Source organism: Psammomys obesus, unplaced genomic scaffold (genome assembly GCF_907164565.1).
Source record: "Psammomys obesus unplaced genomic scaffold, mPsaObe1.curated_primary_1811, whole genome shotgun sequence".
NCBI lineage: Eukaryota > Metazoa > Chordata > Mammalia > Rodentia > Muridae > Psammomys > Psammomys obesus.
In genome coordinates, this window is record NW_026587759.1 from 7,063,759 (window position 1) to 7,082,804 (window position 19,046).

Below are 19,046 nucleotides of genomic sequence, written 5' to 3' on the forward strand. Positions count from 1 at the left end.
AGTCTGTAAGGGCAGTCACCACCCATGGAATCCTCCTGCTGCTGCTGTGTCGAGTGAGGAGGGGCATCTGATCAGGCTGAAGTCTCCTCTCTTCTAAGAGGATGTGTTCCTCCCTGCTCAAAACCAAAGTTGGAATATTTGTTTGAAAACAAATTCTGAGACTCTGGTTTTAGTTATAAATTTCCATAGGGAACAATAGAACTATAGTACATTTCTAATTTAAAACTTTGCATTGTTGATGAAATTTTGAAAATAACAGGACTAGGCAACCCAAACATCTGTTACTTTAATTCTTTCCTCCCTCAACTTACACCAAACTTGTGTTACTAGTCTTGGAATGTGGGCCCTGTCTCTGATCAGTATTTTGAAGAATTTTGAAACATACAAGAAAATAGAGATAAGATTCTGTGCTTAAAATTTATAATGCTTTGCAGATTGCATTGTGGTTTTCTGAAACAACGAAATGTCATGGTAGGTTTTAACACAGCTTTCAGGCACAGCATAGTCTCTTTGATGCAGGATATTTAAACTAACGTTAGTTACAACAGAGAACTCAAGTTTAAAATTTGAGCCCCACCTCCCCATTACCACACATCAGACTACTTGAGACAGAATTTCTCTGGGGAAATGTAATGCTATTTTGATGATCAAACACACTGAGAACAAAGGTCCTTGTTTGGCAGTGTTGGGTGTGGTGTAGGGAAGTTTGAGTTAAGTTCTCTGTGGAAGAATGAGTGGGTGGCGACTGGCCAGGATGGCCACTGTTGTGATCAACCCCTGCTGGAAAAGGTAGGGCCTGGGCCTATTGGAGGCAAGAACAGAGCTGTGCATTATGAACTCAAGCATGGCACGCAAAGGCTGCTGTATCCCTGAGAAAAAGCAGCTCCTGTGTGCAGCCAGGAGAGCTCTGCTGTCACCATGAAGACAGTAAGGAGAGAAGTTTTTTACAAGACTGTTATTTTCCTCATCATCATCACCATCATTTTATGGGAAAGGCTCTGTGCACTCATGCACACTATTAACCAAAATCTTATCACAATGTGACTTGTCAAGGAATCAACAACCTGTCAGAAGAAAAAAGGCTATTATTTTCCTCTTCTAAAATTTCTGCTGACACAACCTACCTTGGGCTCAGTAGGGCTGGGGCTATGAGGAAGGTGGGGGATGGCTGGAGGTGAAGCCCAGCTGAGGGTGTTATTGGATCTTCTGACTGAAGTCTTGAGAGGACTGTGGTGGGAATAAAGATGATCAAGTAAGTCCAACCGAGCTGGCTCGATCTGCGTAGGAGAGGGACCGCCGCAGCGTGTGCTTTTAGATGGCTCCAGAGAGTTCAGAGCTAAGGATGATGATCAGCTGCTTCAGAGCCCTTGTCACCAGGTTCACTTCTCAGGCCTCTGAGCCTCGGGGAGAGCTGTGGGTGTGAAACAATTGGATCTGCTTGGCTTCTTTAGCTTTACATTGTTTTTTTGTTTGTTTTTTTTTCTAGTGGGCCACACCCGATGTTAAAGGTGTGTGCCAGTCTTTCTGCAAGTAACAATAGAAAGGATGCAGGTCCTCTTTTTTTTTTTTTTAGGTCCTCTTTTTTAATCTTGTATTTTACCATTTTAAAATATTGTCTTTTGTCATTCTTTCTACTTTAACAGTGAACCTTTCCCCCATACACACACACACACACACACACACACACACACACACACACACACACACATATATATATATATATATATATATATATATATATATATATATATATATATATATGGAATAAGCAGCCCCTCATATGTGGGTGTGTGTCACCTTTCCAGGCCAGGTCTGGAAATACAGTGCCTGTGTTTTGCAGTGACTTAGATACGTTGCGTTTCTGTGGAAGTTCGGTTTAGTACTTAGCCATGCTGAACTTCCCTCCCTTCAAGTCTGAGGGTGTCTGTAGCTGCATGTTCACTGGGACTTCCATGCTGCCCCCACACACACCAGAGAACTCCTGTACTGCAGGGCCAGTCCTTCTGCCAGACTGGGGAGCTGATCCCCATTTAGAACACGGAAATTCTACTTTGCTAATATGATGACTTTCTCAGGACTCCACAGGACAGTTGAAGCACAGATTCGCTGGCAACTGAGAGTAAACGTTAATGGTGAGGCTCCTAATTTCTTCTACTTTAGAATTAAAAATAAGAGCACTAACAACACTTAACTGAGGCTGAAACAGCCACAGATTTAAGCAGCTTTCCAGGCAACTTCAGAAATACTTTAAAATAGTCATTTACTTTAAAATGCTAAACTGAAGTACGCAGAGAATTCTGAATTTCAGTAATTGCTCTCAATTAGCCATGCAACCTAGCTCATCTGTTCTGCAGTTCTCCCCTGTTTGTTCCCGGGGTAGATTACCATCCACCAGTGGCATTTCTCTGTGTTAGAGACAAGTATTCTTCAATTCATCCTTTCTCACCTCCGATTCCCATTCTAAACTCCAACAGAAATACTCATTTGTGTGCTTGCAACCTGCTTCTGAGGACACTTTCTGCTGCTCTTGTGGTCGGGTGTTTCCTACATAAAAATTCCCATTTTTTAAGGGCTTCCTCTTAATTTTTTTGTCAGAGATATATTCACATGCTACAGTCACATAGGATGTCCACATACATACAACATACATACAGTGGCACAAAAATAGTTATGTACATTGCATTTAATAAAACTTTATTAGATCAATTAACAATCACCACACTCTGTGGAGACTGTGTGGGAGGACTTGTGTGTGTGTGCTCTGTAGATCGCAGAACAGAGAGTCTGTCTCCTAATTCCACACTTATTGTGAAATGTCAGAGACGTTCCTCTCTGGATAATTCGTTCTCAGAAAGTTTGAAGAAAATTTACACAGCAATTTTGAATTACTTGTAGGTGGAAATAAGGATAATTTTTACTTTTTATGGCAATTTGGATTTTTCACATGTGGATAATTTTATGAGCTTTCAAAGAAAATGCTTCAAAAGTCCCTACTGTTTAGATGGAAATGGCTGAGAATAATGCTATGTTATTGACATTTTGCATTTTATAATTATTATGCTACCTGTACATTTATATATTCATACAGACATAACACACTTTGTAATGTTTAATTAGATGATTACTCTACCAGTTCATTTAATCTATTATGTATCTGAAATCTATGTGTCTTTAGAAGAAAGAAAATAGTCTCATTGTTTTTAAATCTGTGATAAGGTCCATCTATTTACTTTTAACAATGAAAAAAAAAACTAATATTGTTTAAGAACTCATTCATTTTGAATTTAAAACTATAATTTGCTACCAACTGTGAGTTAGCAATGTGGATTGAGTATCTGCATCTATTTCTCATGCCGCCCTACCCCCAAATGGCTAGAATTTATGCAGTTCTGGAGCTTTATACTGATGATTGAGGGAGAGGTGAATTAGTGGTTAAATATACTTACTGCTCTTGCAGAGGACCTGGATTCAGTTCCCAGATCCTACATGGACATGTTGCTTACAGTTGCCTGGGTAGAACTCCAGTTTGAGGGGATCCAATACCTTCTTTTGCTCTACATGAGCACTGCACAAATATGATATACATACTCAGGCACACATGTGCGTGTGCGCGCGCACGCGCACGCATACACACACACAAGCACACACTGAATAAATAATCTCTTTTAAAAAAGTTTTGAGAGCTTGAAATCCTATACAGGCAGCGGAAATGCTGTCCCTCTGAAAGAAGATACTCTACTAACTGGCAAAATGGAGTCTTTTACTACTCTAGGTATTGGGAGATTTCTCAAAGAGCTTTGAGAACTAACAGAAAAATGTGTCATACACTTAGAGAATGTCTATTGGGGGGTTGGCTTTGGAGAGAAAAAGGTCTTTCTAGGGTGTCATAACTTGAGGTTGCTGTTTTAGCGGAACTGTTGAACGAGAAGGATGTTTATTCCCTAAGAACTAAGTCAACTTCAGAAAGAATGAAAGGTAACAGTGAAGCTGTAGAAACAAAAAACAACAACAAAAACAGGAGTTTTGACTTATGAGGTCTCTAAGTCAACATTATTATTAAACTAGATTCTATTATTTGAGTGTGCAATGAATTACTCACACTGTTGTGACAAGATCATGCTGGATCTCCCTCTGTTTCTGAGAAAAGCTTTGTAACTGCAAACTCACCACCAGAAGCATTATTTGATTCCTGCTGGCACAAGGTTCCCAACACTGTCCAGCTGGCTTTGGATAGTAGAGTTATGGGATTTCTCTAGCCTACCACTCATTTTTCTAAGTGAAGTCTCAGGGGACACAGCCATACCCTCTCATTTAAGCTTTGGCTGTGGTTGCTTTAGTGGTGAATAGTCGAGTTTAGGAGTTAGGATGCTCCGCATGTACTTTTCAAAGATAGTACTACTTGTTCTTAAGAAAAAAAGTTTGCAGACTTCAGACTGAGTAAAGTTTTTCTTCTCTTTTGCTTATCTGTTACCCTCTTGTGACCAATTCACATCTTTTTCATAGAAAAAGAGAAACAAAATGAAAAAGTAAACAAGCAAAACTTAAAATATCATTATAAAATTTAAGAAGTACTCATAAGAGTCACCAAATAGATTCCTTAAAATATGTGATGGGCTTGAGAGATGGCTCAGTGGTTAAGAGCATGCACTGCTCTTTCAGAGGAGCTGATTTTAGTTCTGTCGCTCACTTCAGGAATTTCACAAGCACCTGTAACTTCAGTCCCGCGGAGGATCCAAAATCTGTACCACCAGCGCTGACGAGCACAGGTGTGCACATTCCTGCACACAACATGCACACGTGAGCACGGACACACATGCGCATGCAGACACACACATGGACACACATGCATACAAACACATATCCACACACAATTCAAATTTTTAACATTTTAAAAGATGTGCTGCAGATGATGAAAAGGATGGTTTTCATCAGGTAACATGGTGCAAAAAGAGTACTCCGAAGTCTTAGGCTTTTTTCTCCGTGCTATTCTAACTAAGGGGTTCAATTAACTGTTTTCATAATGAAAAATAGGGTAGAACAGATGGGTGCGGTGGCTCTGGCCTGTAATCCCAGCACTTGGCGGGGGGCAAAGGCAGGCATATCTCTGTGGGTTCTAGTCTAGCTTAGTCCACAAAGAAAGTCTAGGACAGCCAAGGCTACACAGAGAAACCCTGTCTCGAAAAACAAACAAAACCAAAACAACAAACAACAAACAAAAAGAGGGTAGATACATTGAGCATTTGAGATAGGGCAATGTTGTTTTTTTTTTTTTTTTTTTAATCCTCATATTGAACAGATGGGCTGACGTTGTACAATAGACCTGACTACAGCTGGTTTCACTCGGGTCTTGAGAAGATGCAAACAAGGTATACTGCCTTTCAGCATACCAAAATCAACAGTACTATACTATAAAATTCTCTGCTCACAGAGTTAATGCTTATAAAGTCCACTAAGTTTTTGTCTTACTATGAACACAATAGAAAATAGACAAAGAAACTGTGACACATTATATTTCCCTTTATCAGGGAGGTTCATGTGTTCTCCTGAGCACTCCTGGTTTCTTAGCTTCTCTGGATGACTTTTTCTGGTTCCATACATTTGCTGGCAAATTTTATTACATCATTGTTTCTAACAGGTGGGTGATACTCCATTGTGTAAATGTATCACACTTTTTTAAAATCAATTATTTTTGCGGGTTGGTTTGGTGTTATATATTCTAATGGTAATTACTCTCCCCCAAGATCTGGTTGCTGCCCAGAGGAGCATGTTCTCACATATATCTGTCCTTGTTGTGTAAGCCTTGCCTAAGAAATTATTTCTGATTGTTTAGTAATAAAATGCCAACACACCTGGGCAGGGCAAATGAGGTAGGTGTGGTTAAGGTTTAAGGGGTTTAGGGACAGAAGGATCATGGGAGAGGCAGAGATGTACAGGAGAAGGAAGGAAGAAGGGAGACAGGCCAGGTTAACTTGGAGAGAAGCACATGGACGGATCATGGTGAATCATCATGGGTAAAGGAAATTGGCCCAGATGAAGAACATTAGCAAGCATTGTGGGATTATGGATGGGAGGTAAACAAATAGAGATTATTAGAGCAGATGGCATGGGATGAGGGTTTGGGAGATCAAAATAGCTTAGGAGGTAATATCTGCCATGCCCCAGGTGAAATAAGGTTATTCTAAAATCTATAAGTTGCCTGTGTCTTTTATTGATTGTGATAGTGGGTTAAATAATACCTCTGTAATAATTATAGGGCTAACAATGAACACTTTTAGACCCTACCTTTAATTTAACCACAATATTCATTCTCTGACTAAGGAATATCTAGGATGTTTCCAGTTTCTGACTATTACAAATAAAGCTACTATGACTGGCTTTATTGATCAACTGTCCCTGTGGTATGGTTGAACATCCTTGGATATATACCCAGAATTGGTGCCTAGCGCAATTGTCACCAGCAAGGCTTCACCCAGCAACTGATGTAAATAGATACTGATACCCATAGGCAAACATTAGGTGGAGCATGGGAAACCCTGAAGAAGAGGAAATGGAAGGATTGTAGGAGTCAGATACCACAAGAAAAACCACAGAATCACTAACCCAGGGCCATAGAAGCTCCAAAACACTGAACCACCAACCAGGGAGCCTGCATAGGCCTGACAATAGGCCCTGTGCACATCCATTACACTTGCATAGCTTCATCTTCTTGTGGGACTCCTAACAGTGTAAACATGGGCTATCTCTGAACCTTTTGTCTGTTTTTGGGACCCTTCCTCCTACTGGTTTGCCTAGCCTAGTCCTAATAAGAGAGGAGGTCTCTAGTCTTACTGCAATTTGCTATGCCCTGGCTGGTTGATATCCCTGGGAAGCCTGCCCTTTTCTGAAGGGAAACAGAGGAGGAGTAGTGGGTGGGGGATGGGAGGTGGGAAGGACTGGGAGCAGAGCAAGGAAGGGAAACTGTAGTCAGAATATACATATAATATATATATATATATATATATATATATATATATATATATATGTATATATTGAGAGAAAAGAAAATGTGACTCATGTTAGAAACCCATCTAATATCTAATATTTCTGGCGTATGAATTGCTATCCATGAACACTAAGTTACTTCCAAGTGAAGCAATGTAATCTACAATGATTTACCCTAATGCTGGGTTTTATGGGTTAAAATTTTAAGTACAGCTTATTTGGAAGGTTTTCTTGTAGAATTCTCTTTGGTCATGGCCTGATGATAGCCAGGCTGAGGCCACCTGAAGATTGGAGTGGAATGGGACATTAGAGATGGCTGTCAGTTGGCTAGTCTGCATTGTCAATTTGACAATCTAGAATAACCTAAAAAGATTAGATAAAGGTGGCTCATGGGAGTGTTGGTAAAGGAATACTGTCTTGCTTGTGTTAATGGATATAGGAAAACCCAACCTAGAAGTGGTCGGTACTGTTCCCTGGGTTTGGGATCTGGTTTGGAGAAAGCCAGCTAAACCCAAACACATGTGGATCCCTTGTAGTCTTCCCTTGAATGCAATGGGCCAGTTCTTTCAAGTTCCCACTGCTATGCCTCCTTGCTGTGCTGGAAGGAAATCTAAAGCTGTGAACTGAAAGGCTTCCTTTCTCTTCTAAGGTGCTTTGGTCACTGTGCTTTATCATATCAAAGGGAAAGGAAACTAGAACAATTGGAAACTTAGCTGAGATTCGTTGTAGAAGGCCCAGAGTAATCAGACTTCTGTGGTCCTTGTTTTAGCACAGAGTAAGAATCACAGAAAATGAAGGTGAGGTTGTATAACCTGTTGTGACCTGAGAACTCAGTGGTCTGACAGTAACAAGTTTTCCCATATTCAAATGAAGAGGGATGTGGACTCTGATTGCTAACAGGTGTCTCAAGAACTTGCTGCCACATTTTAAAGCTACCACATCTAGCTTTGGTGATTAACTTCAATATAAAATTAATGAAACTTGGAACTTTAGTATTAGATAACGGTATGAATCATTGTATTTATTAAACAATGCTATCATAATTAGGATCTTCTCAGACTTCAAATAAAACTGAAAGAATAATTAGATTGATTTCTAAGAAAATACATTATAAGATTTCAAAAGAGATACACTGCAATATTTTTGTCTTTATAGGGTTACATGTTATCCTTCAGGATAGAGTTGCATTCATTCAGACTAAATGAGCACAAATCAGATCTGAGTTAGTGAAAAACTTGAATTTATGGTATGTAAAAGGAGATTATTTTTTTTTTTGGGCAACTGAGATAGGCTATGAAAGACATAACTGAGTAGAATAAATCACCCATTTAACATATACTTGCCAATAATTTACCTATAGCATTACTGTTTATGTGGAGGACAGAGCAGCGAAAGAAACAGAAAAAGCCTTCATCTGGAGTAGCAGATATCATGGAGGTAGAATCAGACATTAAACAGAAGATATGTTTTCAATCATATTCTGATAAGTGTGATAAGGAACAATCAAGTAAGTGAAGAGGTGGCAGTGAGATTCAGGATTGGATTTTTCTTAACTAACTTGATTGGAGAAGGTGATATTTGAATGGAGAATGGGAAGACAAGTCATGTGATCTGGAAGAAGAATGGAGTTTGAACAGACTCTGAGGAATGAGAGGTCCGGGAACAATTGACTTGGAGCATGGTCAGAGACACTTGGTGGGGCTGGTAGTGGAGGCAGGACATGGGAGGGCATCTGTGGACTTCACTGTACATGCAAAGATGTTCGTATATTTGAGTAAAGTTGGACGTCATTAGAGGGTTAACATATGCTTATTTTGATTTTAAGAAAATGCTAGATCCTGTGTAGATAACAATCTGGATTTGTAGGTGAACTAGAAGGAAACTGAGGCAGAGAAACCAATTAGTAAGTGGGGATTTCACATTTTCACAAGATGCTTGTGGGTTGGAATAGGGTGCTAGTGGTAAAAAGGGTAAGAAACAGCAAAGGTAAATAAGAGACTATTCCAATTCAACTGATGAGTAAAGAGAGGTCATTTGATCAGTTCTAGAATATATTCAAAAGTACAATATGTCACATGTCAACATCACCAGCAGATTTAAAACAGTGTCAAAATCAGTGAAGTTTTAGTGCAATTTCAAAGGACTGTGCTAAAACTAAAAGTAGGTAAAGATTTTTAGACATTTTTAGACATTTAGACATTAGTCTCCATTTTTAGATGTCTTCTCTGATTGTAAGTCTTCATTGTCCTCATGAAGAAAACATTTAAAATCTAGTAAATTGGGTATAATTTAAATCCATTCTCTTTTTGTTGTATAATTTCTATGTAAAATGAGGAGATGGCTGGAGAGAATCCATAGAGGCCAGCATTCTGTTTCTTCTGAAAGATGGAGGCCTGCTGTCCACTTGAGAATGTTTGCTACAATGTCAGTTTAGGGAGCTGATGAATTGTCAGTGATACAGTAAAGATATTTTTTTTTTATTATTTCATAAGGACAGAAAAGAGTGTTGACTTTTATGCTGGAAAAACTTTGGAGAGCAAACCTTCCATTGAGGGGATGATGTCACTACAACCCTGCCTTGGACCCCATGCAACTCAAAGACTCTTCTGCTCACCTAGTTCCTTTGGGAAAGGGATGGAAGGGGACTCAGTGCTTTAGAAGTACTTCCTGAAGGATAATCTGATTAATTTTTTTTTATCATCATGTTCATGGACTCCCTTTGTATTTTTACCTATCTTCTTTGTGAGCTCTTTAGTTTCTAAAAAGGTTATTTACCTGTGGCTTCAAAGCCTCTCTGCTCCTTGATTTGTATTGTGATTTGTATTGTATTTGCATTGTGATTTTTTTTCCCTTTCATGTGATTGAGTTCTTCAAAGGAAGCATCTTTCAAAGTAGTGACAAGCAAAATACAGCTGGAGGATCAGTAACTCCCTGTTAAGCAGCTTTGCCTGCTGTCATTGTTGACTGCTAGGGGGTGGTGATCCATGTCACTCACTAAAATGACACCTTGGCAAGACTGCAGTCAGCTTCTGGGGGCTTCCTGCTTGAGAACCCCCTCTAGGTAACTAGATGGTCATAAATCCCGAGCACCTCACCTTAGTGCCTGGAACACAGTAGGCACTCAACAATTATTTATTAATATTAACTATACGACCTTTTGAACTCTGTGCTGACACATGGTAGGCATTTGTCACATACTGTAGCAAGGCATGGATTCCTGACAAACCTGGGTAAAGTTTATTAATAGAAGAATAAATAACCTTTCAAGCCAGCAGAGACTTTGAGACTCAACGAATTGATATAAACTTATATTTTTTAAGCCATCAAAGTAAGAAGAGATTAAGAGCAACGTTTACTTATTAAGATAATTTCCTAATCATTCTTATAAGAACTTAATGAGTGACAAACTGACGCTGGATATAAATTTATGATTTCCCAAAATAACATTTGATTGGTTTGAGTGATGTCTTACATCAAGTAATCATAGTTAATTTTTGCTTCTGGAGAGATTTGACTTTACCAGTCTATCATGTCATCAGATGTATTTCAGGAATGATTTCTTTGTCTGTTGATACAGAGTTAAAGAATTCTGATGGAGAGTCTTAAACATATAACTTGTATTTCATATGGGTGGGACATGCCTGGACTCCAGTCACAGCCAACATCTAAAGAATTATTGTATATTTAACAATATTTTTACTCAAGCAAATCGAGAGCAAAGTTCAAAATTTCCTGTATGCATAGAGTTGATAATGGAAGAAGAACCACTGGATCATTTTTTAAATTTTCAAATTAAGTTTAATAAATATTCCAATCTTGATGATATTGTAATTATTCACAGTAATTATAAAAGAAAGAGAATTATAATTATACTGCTAAAATAGATGTGAAAATCCAGCATTTATTTGTTATTTGTACTTCCTAAGTATTCTATATAAATAAAGAGGGCTGATGTTTAATTCAGTTTACAAAATAATGCATGTTTAAAAGAAAACTTCAGAGAGGAAAAAATTACAAATACAGAATGGAAAGAATCAAGTTATGAGGCTTAATTAGTTTTTCTAACTTTTACTGATAATGAACTTTGAATGACTGCACTGCTGTTTCTTGGAGGGGGGGAGGTGGGTGGGTAATAAACAGATCACCTCAATAAACAATGTCTCAAGAGTGAACCTAAGGTAGGCATGAGGAAAACTGAGCACGAGGAGGGACAACTCTGGAAGCAAACTGAGCTGGAGAGCTCAGCCTGGTAAAGGATGCTTCAACCATTCAGCACTTGTGACCAGTACTGACATGAAGAATCTGGGCCTTGCTCTCTATTAATTCTACCCTCCTCTATTCTCCTCTCCATGGACTAGGCACAATTCACTTCTTCCTTTGGTCTCAGAAGCAGCAATGGGCTCACGTTTTGTGAGCTGCTCTAAGTTACAGCTTGCTCACGCCTTTGAGATCTGGTAGTTGATTCTCAGACTCTGGCTGAACTTTGGGAGCACATGGGAGTGTCTGTAATCTGTAGCAGCCTCCAGAGAGTCAGACTGAATTGGCCTGGGGCGGGGCTCCATCTTCTCATTTGTGAAAAGCTACTCATCTGTGTCTAAAATATGATGAGAGCTGAGAGTCTTTGATTGCAGGGGGAAGAAATTCTCCTATCGCTTCCATGTTTGGCTTATTTTCCCACAAATTCCTAGAGGAAATTTTGAAAGCTCTGTCCATAGGACAACAGTGATTTTCAAGGAAACAGTCTTTTGGTGAAAGTTCTTCCTTGCTTGCTTGTAATTCTTCCTAGGCAGGAAAAGAGGCTGGAGAAAGCGGAAGAATCCTGAAGATATTCAGCGTTGTATGGTGAGCCTTGGAATGTGCTCCATGAATAAGTTTGGAGAACTGAAGAGCAATACAGAGGCAAATCTAAACATGTAACAAGACAAATATTCGACTTTAAACAATGACATGACAGATAAACTTCGGTATGAGAGTAAATGAGCTCTTGACTGAAATCCTGGCTACTGCCAGCTGCATTACAGCTGTGATTTATTTTTTCTGAGATACAGTCTTCTTATCTAAGACATATATACAATATCTGCCATACTCTTTTTAGGCATTTGCTGTATATCGGGGTTAGGTTAAATTATAAAGTTAAACAAAATTTTATAGTACATGTGATATACAAATATTATTACTACTATGGGTTGAACTTTTAAAATATGTATTTATGTGAACACATTTCAAGGTACACCTTTTTCAATACGGCAACAATGTGGGGAGGGATAGCTTTAAAACTGTAATTAAGGCAGTGTGTAATAATCATCTAATCTGATTTGTGTGGTAAGTTTATAAAAAATGCACCTTTTATAAACCTAATATTTTAATTTTACACATGATATAATGGTTTATTGGCCTTGGAAAGCACATCCTATGTAATTTTCTCATCACTTAATCTCATATTTAAGGCTTTTATTCTAACAGGTTTGTACACAGAGTAGCCAAGAAGAAAAGACAGTTACATGAATAGAAACATTTGTGATATGCTAGTGTCAGAATCTTAGTTTTGTCTCAAGCTGTGGAGGTTAGTGAGTCTGGGCAACTACACTCAATGATCTTGGATAGAGTGGCTTGACAGTTAAATTATTTCCTGTGGTTTTAGAGGACGGGGAGTCCAGGAACAGGACACTAACATGCCCAATTTTGGGGAGGAATTGTATATATGCTGTTGAGAAACAAGGTCTATTTCTGCCAAGTAAGGATGCTGGCTCTTCTAGACTGTAGAGCAGCCCGAGTATCTTTTAGAAATGGTTATGTTGGTTCAGTGTATGGAGCCATGCTGGAACCATGTGGGGAGCGAGGCTGTGCACTCTAACCCTGACTATGTGGGGAGTAAGGCTGCTGACATCCTCACAAAAAATTCTGTACCCCACTAATTCTTAATTCTCTTGCTTTAAGGAATGGAGTATGACATCATTGGCTCTTAATTAATTAATTAATTAATTTTGAAAAATGGTCATACTACATAGCCCTAGCTAGCATGGAACTGACAGTGTACACCTGGCTGGTCCCAAATTTGCTATGATTCCCCTTCTTCTGGTTCTGAGGTATTGAGATCACAGGTATGTACAGCTAATACTGGGATTAAGTTAAATTAGTGCTACATCAAGACCCAGCTATACCACTGCTGGGCATATATCTGAAAGATGTTCACCATATAATAAGGACGTTTGATTAACTATGTTCATAGCTTCAGAATCTGGAAACAACCTAAATGTCCCTCAGGGGAGGAGTGAATACAGAAATTGTGTCACATTTACACAATGGAATACTACTCAGCAATTAAATACAAGGAAATCATGAAATTTGCAGACAAATGGTAGACACTAGAAAAGATCATCCTGAATGAGGTAACCCAGAAGTAGAAAGACACACGATATATACTCACTTATAAATGGATATTAGCCATATAATAATATAAGATAAACATATTAAAATCTATAGTCTGAAAGAAACTAAACAACAAGGAGGACCCTAGGGAAGTTGCTTAATCCTCATTCAGAAGCAAAAACAGGACAGACATTGGAAACAAGAGAAGACAGGGTACTTGACAGGAAACTACCATTGAGGCCCTTGAAAGACTCTACCCAGCAGGGTATAGAAGCAGATGTTGAGATTCACAGCCAAACTTTGGGCAGAGTGCAGGGAATCTTATGGAAAAAGGGGGAGATAGAAAAACCTGGACAGGACAGGAGCTCTACAAGGAGACCAACAGAGCCAAAAAATCTGGACTCAGAGGCCCAGCAGAGACTGGTGAATCAACTGAGGACCATGCATGGAGAGGACCTAAACCCCTGCTCAGATGTAGTCCATGGGCAGCTCAGTCTGCACGAAAGTCTCTTAATAAGGGGAGCAGGAACAGTAGGACTGCTATTTGATCACTCCCTCCCTACCCCTGTGAAGTGGCTTACTAGGCCACAGAGAAAGAGGATCCAGACATTCCTGATAAGACCTGATAGGCTAGGGTCAGATAGTAGGGGTGTAGTATCTCCTCTATCAATGGACTAGGGAGGAAGGGGAGGGTGGGTGGGATGGCAGGAGATGAGGGAGGGGGCTACAGCCAAGATAAAAAGTGAATATATTGTATTATTAGTAATAATAATTTAAAATAAAGTTAAATTATAATAGTTAGCATTTTATATTACATGTAATATACAAATATCACTAGTATGGGTTGAACGTCTTTAATAGGTATTTATGTAAAAACATTTCATGGTGCACCTTTTTCAGTCAGGCAACAATTCTGGAAGGAAATGGCTTTAAAACCGTAATTAAGTCAGTATGTAATAGTCATCATCTAAAATGATTGTGTGATAAGTTTATTAAAGAAGAATGTCCAAATACACATTGGACTTTTTACAGCCAAGAAGCTACATTATTGAGTATCTGAGAGTATCTGACAAGGTGTGTCACCATCAACATTGTAGTTTTGGCCACACACATTCCACTGTCATCACTGACAGGTGCTGGACCCTTAAGACACAAATGATGATGTAACCCAGAACAACAGACAGGACAGCTATCACACTGCAGTAGATCGTGCTAGATCATGCACATAAGCAACATTTCCTTTAGCGTTCTCAGAAGAATTTGATGGGCACTCTTGGTTAGGAAGGGAAGACACATCTAATCAAAACACAGGCTATTTCTGTGGATATGGCTTAAGAATCCATATGGGTTGGAATGATTGGAGTAATATAAGCAACACAAATAGTATACACTTAATCATGTGCCTTTCCAGATGCATTCTTTGAGTAGAATTATCTCAATTCTAAATCAGTTCAATGAGACATTGTTGTAGAAATAATTTTAGATGGCTTTTCTTGTTCCCCACAGAGACCTATTGATTTATTTAAACAGCCTTAAGCACAATAACTGGGCAGGTAATATTTAAGCTAATTTTCTAAACTAGTCTGGCTACCTTCCAGCTGTACTCCCCAAATTACTTGCCAATATCTCACCTAGTCTGGGCTGAAACATCTCCACCAGGCCACATTCTCTCCATCTTCTCCTTCTTCTCCCTTGCCTCATGGTCTTTTCTTGAGACCCCAAACCCGGGAACTGAAGACCAGCTACTTCTTTTCTGCCCAGTTACAAGCTGTCTAGCCTACTTTATTAGCCAATCAGAGATAACTGGAGAGCAAAGTTTACATAACAAACAGCAGTGTGGTGTACATGAGAAAGCACTCCTCTGGACTGCACCAGATCCTGAGCTTCCAGAATTTAGCATTTGTTTATATAGCACCAGAGACACCGCCAACAAGACAGATAATTGTATAATAGTAAAACCCCCATTTTACAGATAGGTATCTTGGAGATGAATTACTTGCTCTAGTTTATACAGGTTAATCAATGCAAAGTGAGGCTTTTAAAATATTATTATTCTTTTTAAAATTATTATTATTCTGGAGTCCATAAATTACATTTTCTTTTTCTATACACAAAACTACTCGAGGAAATAGTTTTCAAAATTAAAACTACCACAAATATTGTAAAATCATGTTATTTTTATTTGGATTTGTGATGGAACCTACAGGAAGTGGGGCCGAGTGGAAGGGAGTTAGGTTGTCCAACATGAACCCTTGAAGTAGATATTAGGACTCTGCCCTTTTCCTCTATCTGTTTCATGGATATCAAAAAGGACATGGCTTTCCTATCCCTTGTGCAGCTACAAGATGCTCTACCTCACTATATTCCCAACACAACAGAGCCAAACAGTCAACAACTAAACCTTCTCAAACTGAGTCCAAATAAGTCTGCTCTTTTTCTTTGTTTTTTTTTTTTTTTTCGCTGATTATTTTATATATTTTCTTATAATAATGGATGGATGACTACCTCCTCTGGTTTGGTGACAAGGCACTCATCCAAGGTGCTCTGTCACTGACTATCTTTATGTGACCGTAAAGATTTTATTTTCTATTCCTGGAAATTGATCTTCACATATGTGAAGTGGCTATCTGCCTCTGCTGAGTTCACGAACCTCAGTAGTCATAAAGAAACACTAGATAAACCTGACAATCAGGCTGGGCTGGAGATTAGAAATCTTTACACTTAACATCTGTCACAGTGAGACTCCAAGATAGATGGGAAAGCACAGATGAGTACAGGGACACTGCTTCTTTGTTTGATGTTGCACCAGTGCTCAGCTGATATTGGTCTCCCTGTCGTAACTGGTGGATACTGTGGTGGTTTGACTATGAATATGCTCATGGATCTGAATGCTTATCACCACAGAGTGGAACTATTTGAAAGGTTAGGAAAGATTAGTAGGTATGGCATTGTTGAAGTAGGTGTGGTTTGCAGGAGGGAGTGTGTCCCTGGGGGTGGGCTTTGAGGTTTCAAAGGCCCATGCCAGGTCCAGTCTTTCTCTTTCTCTCTTGGCCTGCAGATCAGAATGTAGCTCTCACCTACTGCTCCAGTAACATGAGGGCTACCATGATCTCCTTCATGATGATAATGCACCACACCTCTGAAATTGTAAGCAAGCCCTCAAAGATTTTCTTTTAAGAGTTGCCTTGGTCATAGTGTCTCTTTACAGCAATAGATCAGTGACTAAAACAGAAATTATTGCATACACGCTAATTCTTTGTTCTATGCCAGTGGTCTCCTCTTAGATGACACTTCCACAGGATGCCTTTGCTCCAGTCACTCAAGACTGATGCTTCTTAGTTTACTGTACCAATCCTGCCTCTTATCTAGCTCTTCTCTTACTGCACACATCCTTATTCTCTTCTTTATATAACTATTGTACAATGGGATATGAAGGGAGGATTATGTTTTCATCACCTCCGAATCTTCTCTACCTAACTGTACCAGGCTCAGAGAGGAGGTCAATGAATACTTACTGAACAATCAAGTCTAAATGTTTCCAGGTGGTGGTGGGATTCTCGTCAACCTTGCTCAGCTGAGCAATTTGAATTACTTTAGGAATGCTTGTCTAGACATGTCTCTGGGATGCAAAAGAGCTGAGTTAGTTAAGGACACAATCTGGCCCAATCTGGCCTGCTGATTACTAGTCTGTGGTAGGACTTGTAGCCTTGGTTCTCAAGTAAGCATCTGCCTAAGATAAAGAGAAGCAGCCAAGCCCATGTTATTTCTTAGAATTCAGAGCACTCTAATTTTCACTGTGAGCTAACACATTCTGGACATAAGGCTCTTCACATTAGAAAAGATGAGAAGTCTTCATTCTTATGTTGGGGTGGAGCCAGTTTTTTTGAGATGGTTGATGATAAATTTCAGAAAGCAGCAGTTTCCTCATTTATAAAATGTTCTGCTTGTTGTTGGTCTCTGATTCTACTTTATAGAAAGCCTTAAATCTTAGAGTTACTGGATGCTAGTCCTCAAAAGGATTTTTGGGACTATTTTACACAGGAGGAACACCACATCAAATATTTAGTGTGTCAGAAAATAAAACCCAAATAAAGAAAACAAAAATCACACCTTGATGGGATCCTGACACAGGCTCATGTCACTGCCCACTTCTCCACATCTATGCTACCCATATCACTATGATCCGAGGAGTGTTCATGTTGAGAATCACGATCCTACCTTGAGTTCATATTATTCCACTCCTGCTGGCTTTCATGATTTTTATCATGCATTTCTTTCTTTCTCAGTGCCTTGTATTATTGTAATAGAGTTGGATTGTTTAGTGTGTATATTTCAAGGGTAATTATCTTATTACTTATTTAAGACGCACATCTGGAATTGGCAATAAGGGAACATTTAAGTGGTGCTTAAGGAGGAAATGGAGAGCAGTTGAGAATGGCCATACTTAGGCAGTTAGATAATTTTGGGCTTATGTTTTATGAGCATAAATTTTATGCTTTTGTCCACCTCCTAAAATATAATTAAACTATTTCCAATGGACAATGGTTTCATCTAGTGGAAGAAAGCTGAGGCTTGTAAAATATAACATGAAGAATAGCTCCATAATTTACTAATGTTTGATAATTGAGTTAGTTTCCATCAAAATGTTTCTGAGTACCTGTTTAATATCAGGTAGTGTACTAAACATTAGAGACATTTGTACTCATCTGAATATAATAATCATGGAAACCAAAATAAAATTTACCTTAAACGAATGTCTGAAAATTATTTTCGACAAGACATAGTTATGGGGTTTGTTACCCTGTATTTTGTGCCTCCTCTGTGTTATCCTTGAGGAGAACATCTTTTCTTCTACCCTGGTTGCTATTTTCTTGCTAAGATATCTGTCTCTATTTCTGTCTCTCTCTCTCTCTCTCAGTTTTTCAATCTCTCTGTCTCTATCTCTCTCTTTCACACACACACAAAAGTTCAGCCTAACACCTAGTAAATATTCACTGTAAGTGGACACATACACTGTTCTTGCTTGTTTATAGAGAACGTGGGAAACTGGGAGACAGTGAGTTCAGTTTCAATTCCATCTTCCCGGATTACTCTCTCTCTGCTAGACAGACTTACAGTGAAAGGTAAACTTACAGTGCCCTGATATCATTTGGGAGACATTCTACAAGTCCTCATGTTTATGATATTATTCTTACCATTACAGTTATGCAAAGATATCCTCTTCATAGGAACCCTGTCAAATATTAATACAAAGGAGACAGAGTCTACTAACATATAAAATAGTCTTTTTTTTCTTGATCAACCCAATGTTACTTAGCAAATAAGTGAAGACAGGGGAGTTTGACCTGTAGGTTGGTGATGTTCAAGAAAGCTTCCAACATGGGTGAGAGGGTGGTAGGAACAGATATAGACAGCAATAGTTGGACAATGGAGTTAAAGGAAAGCTCCCAGCTCTGGATGCCTACAGGGAGCCAGGACTCGGCCAAAGGACCTGGGATTATCCCTGGCATACTGTCACTACACTTTCTCCTAGTCATATTAAGTGGGGCATTTCAAACTGCAGAGCCGATAGTTCTCCCTGTCTCATGGGGCTGTTTTGAAGATGAATGTTTAAAAAGTTCTAGAGATGAAGGGCTCGGTATAAATGTTGTGTACTCTGCCAGAAAGAGCTTCAGAGCTGCTTTTAAAAGCAAATG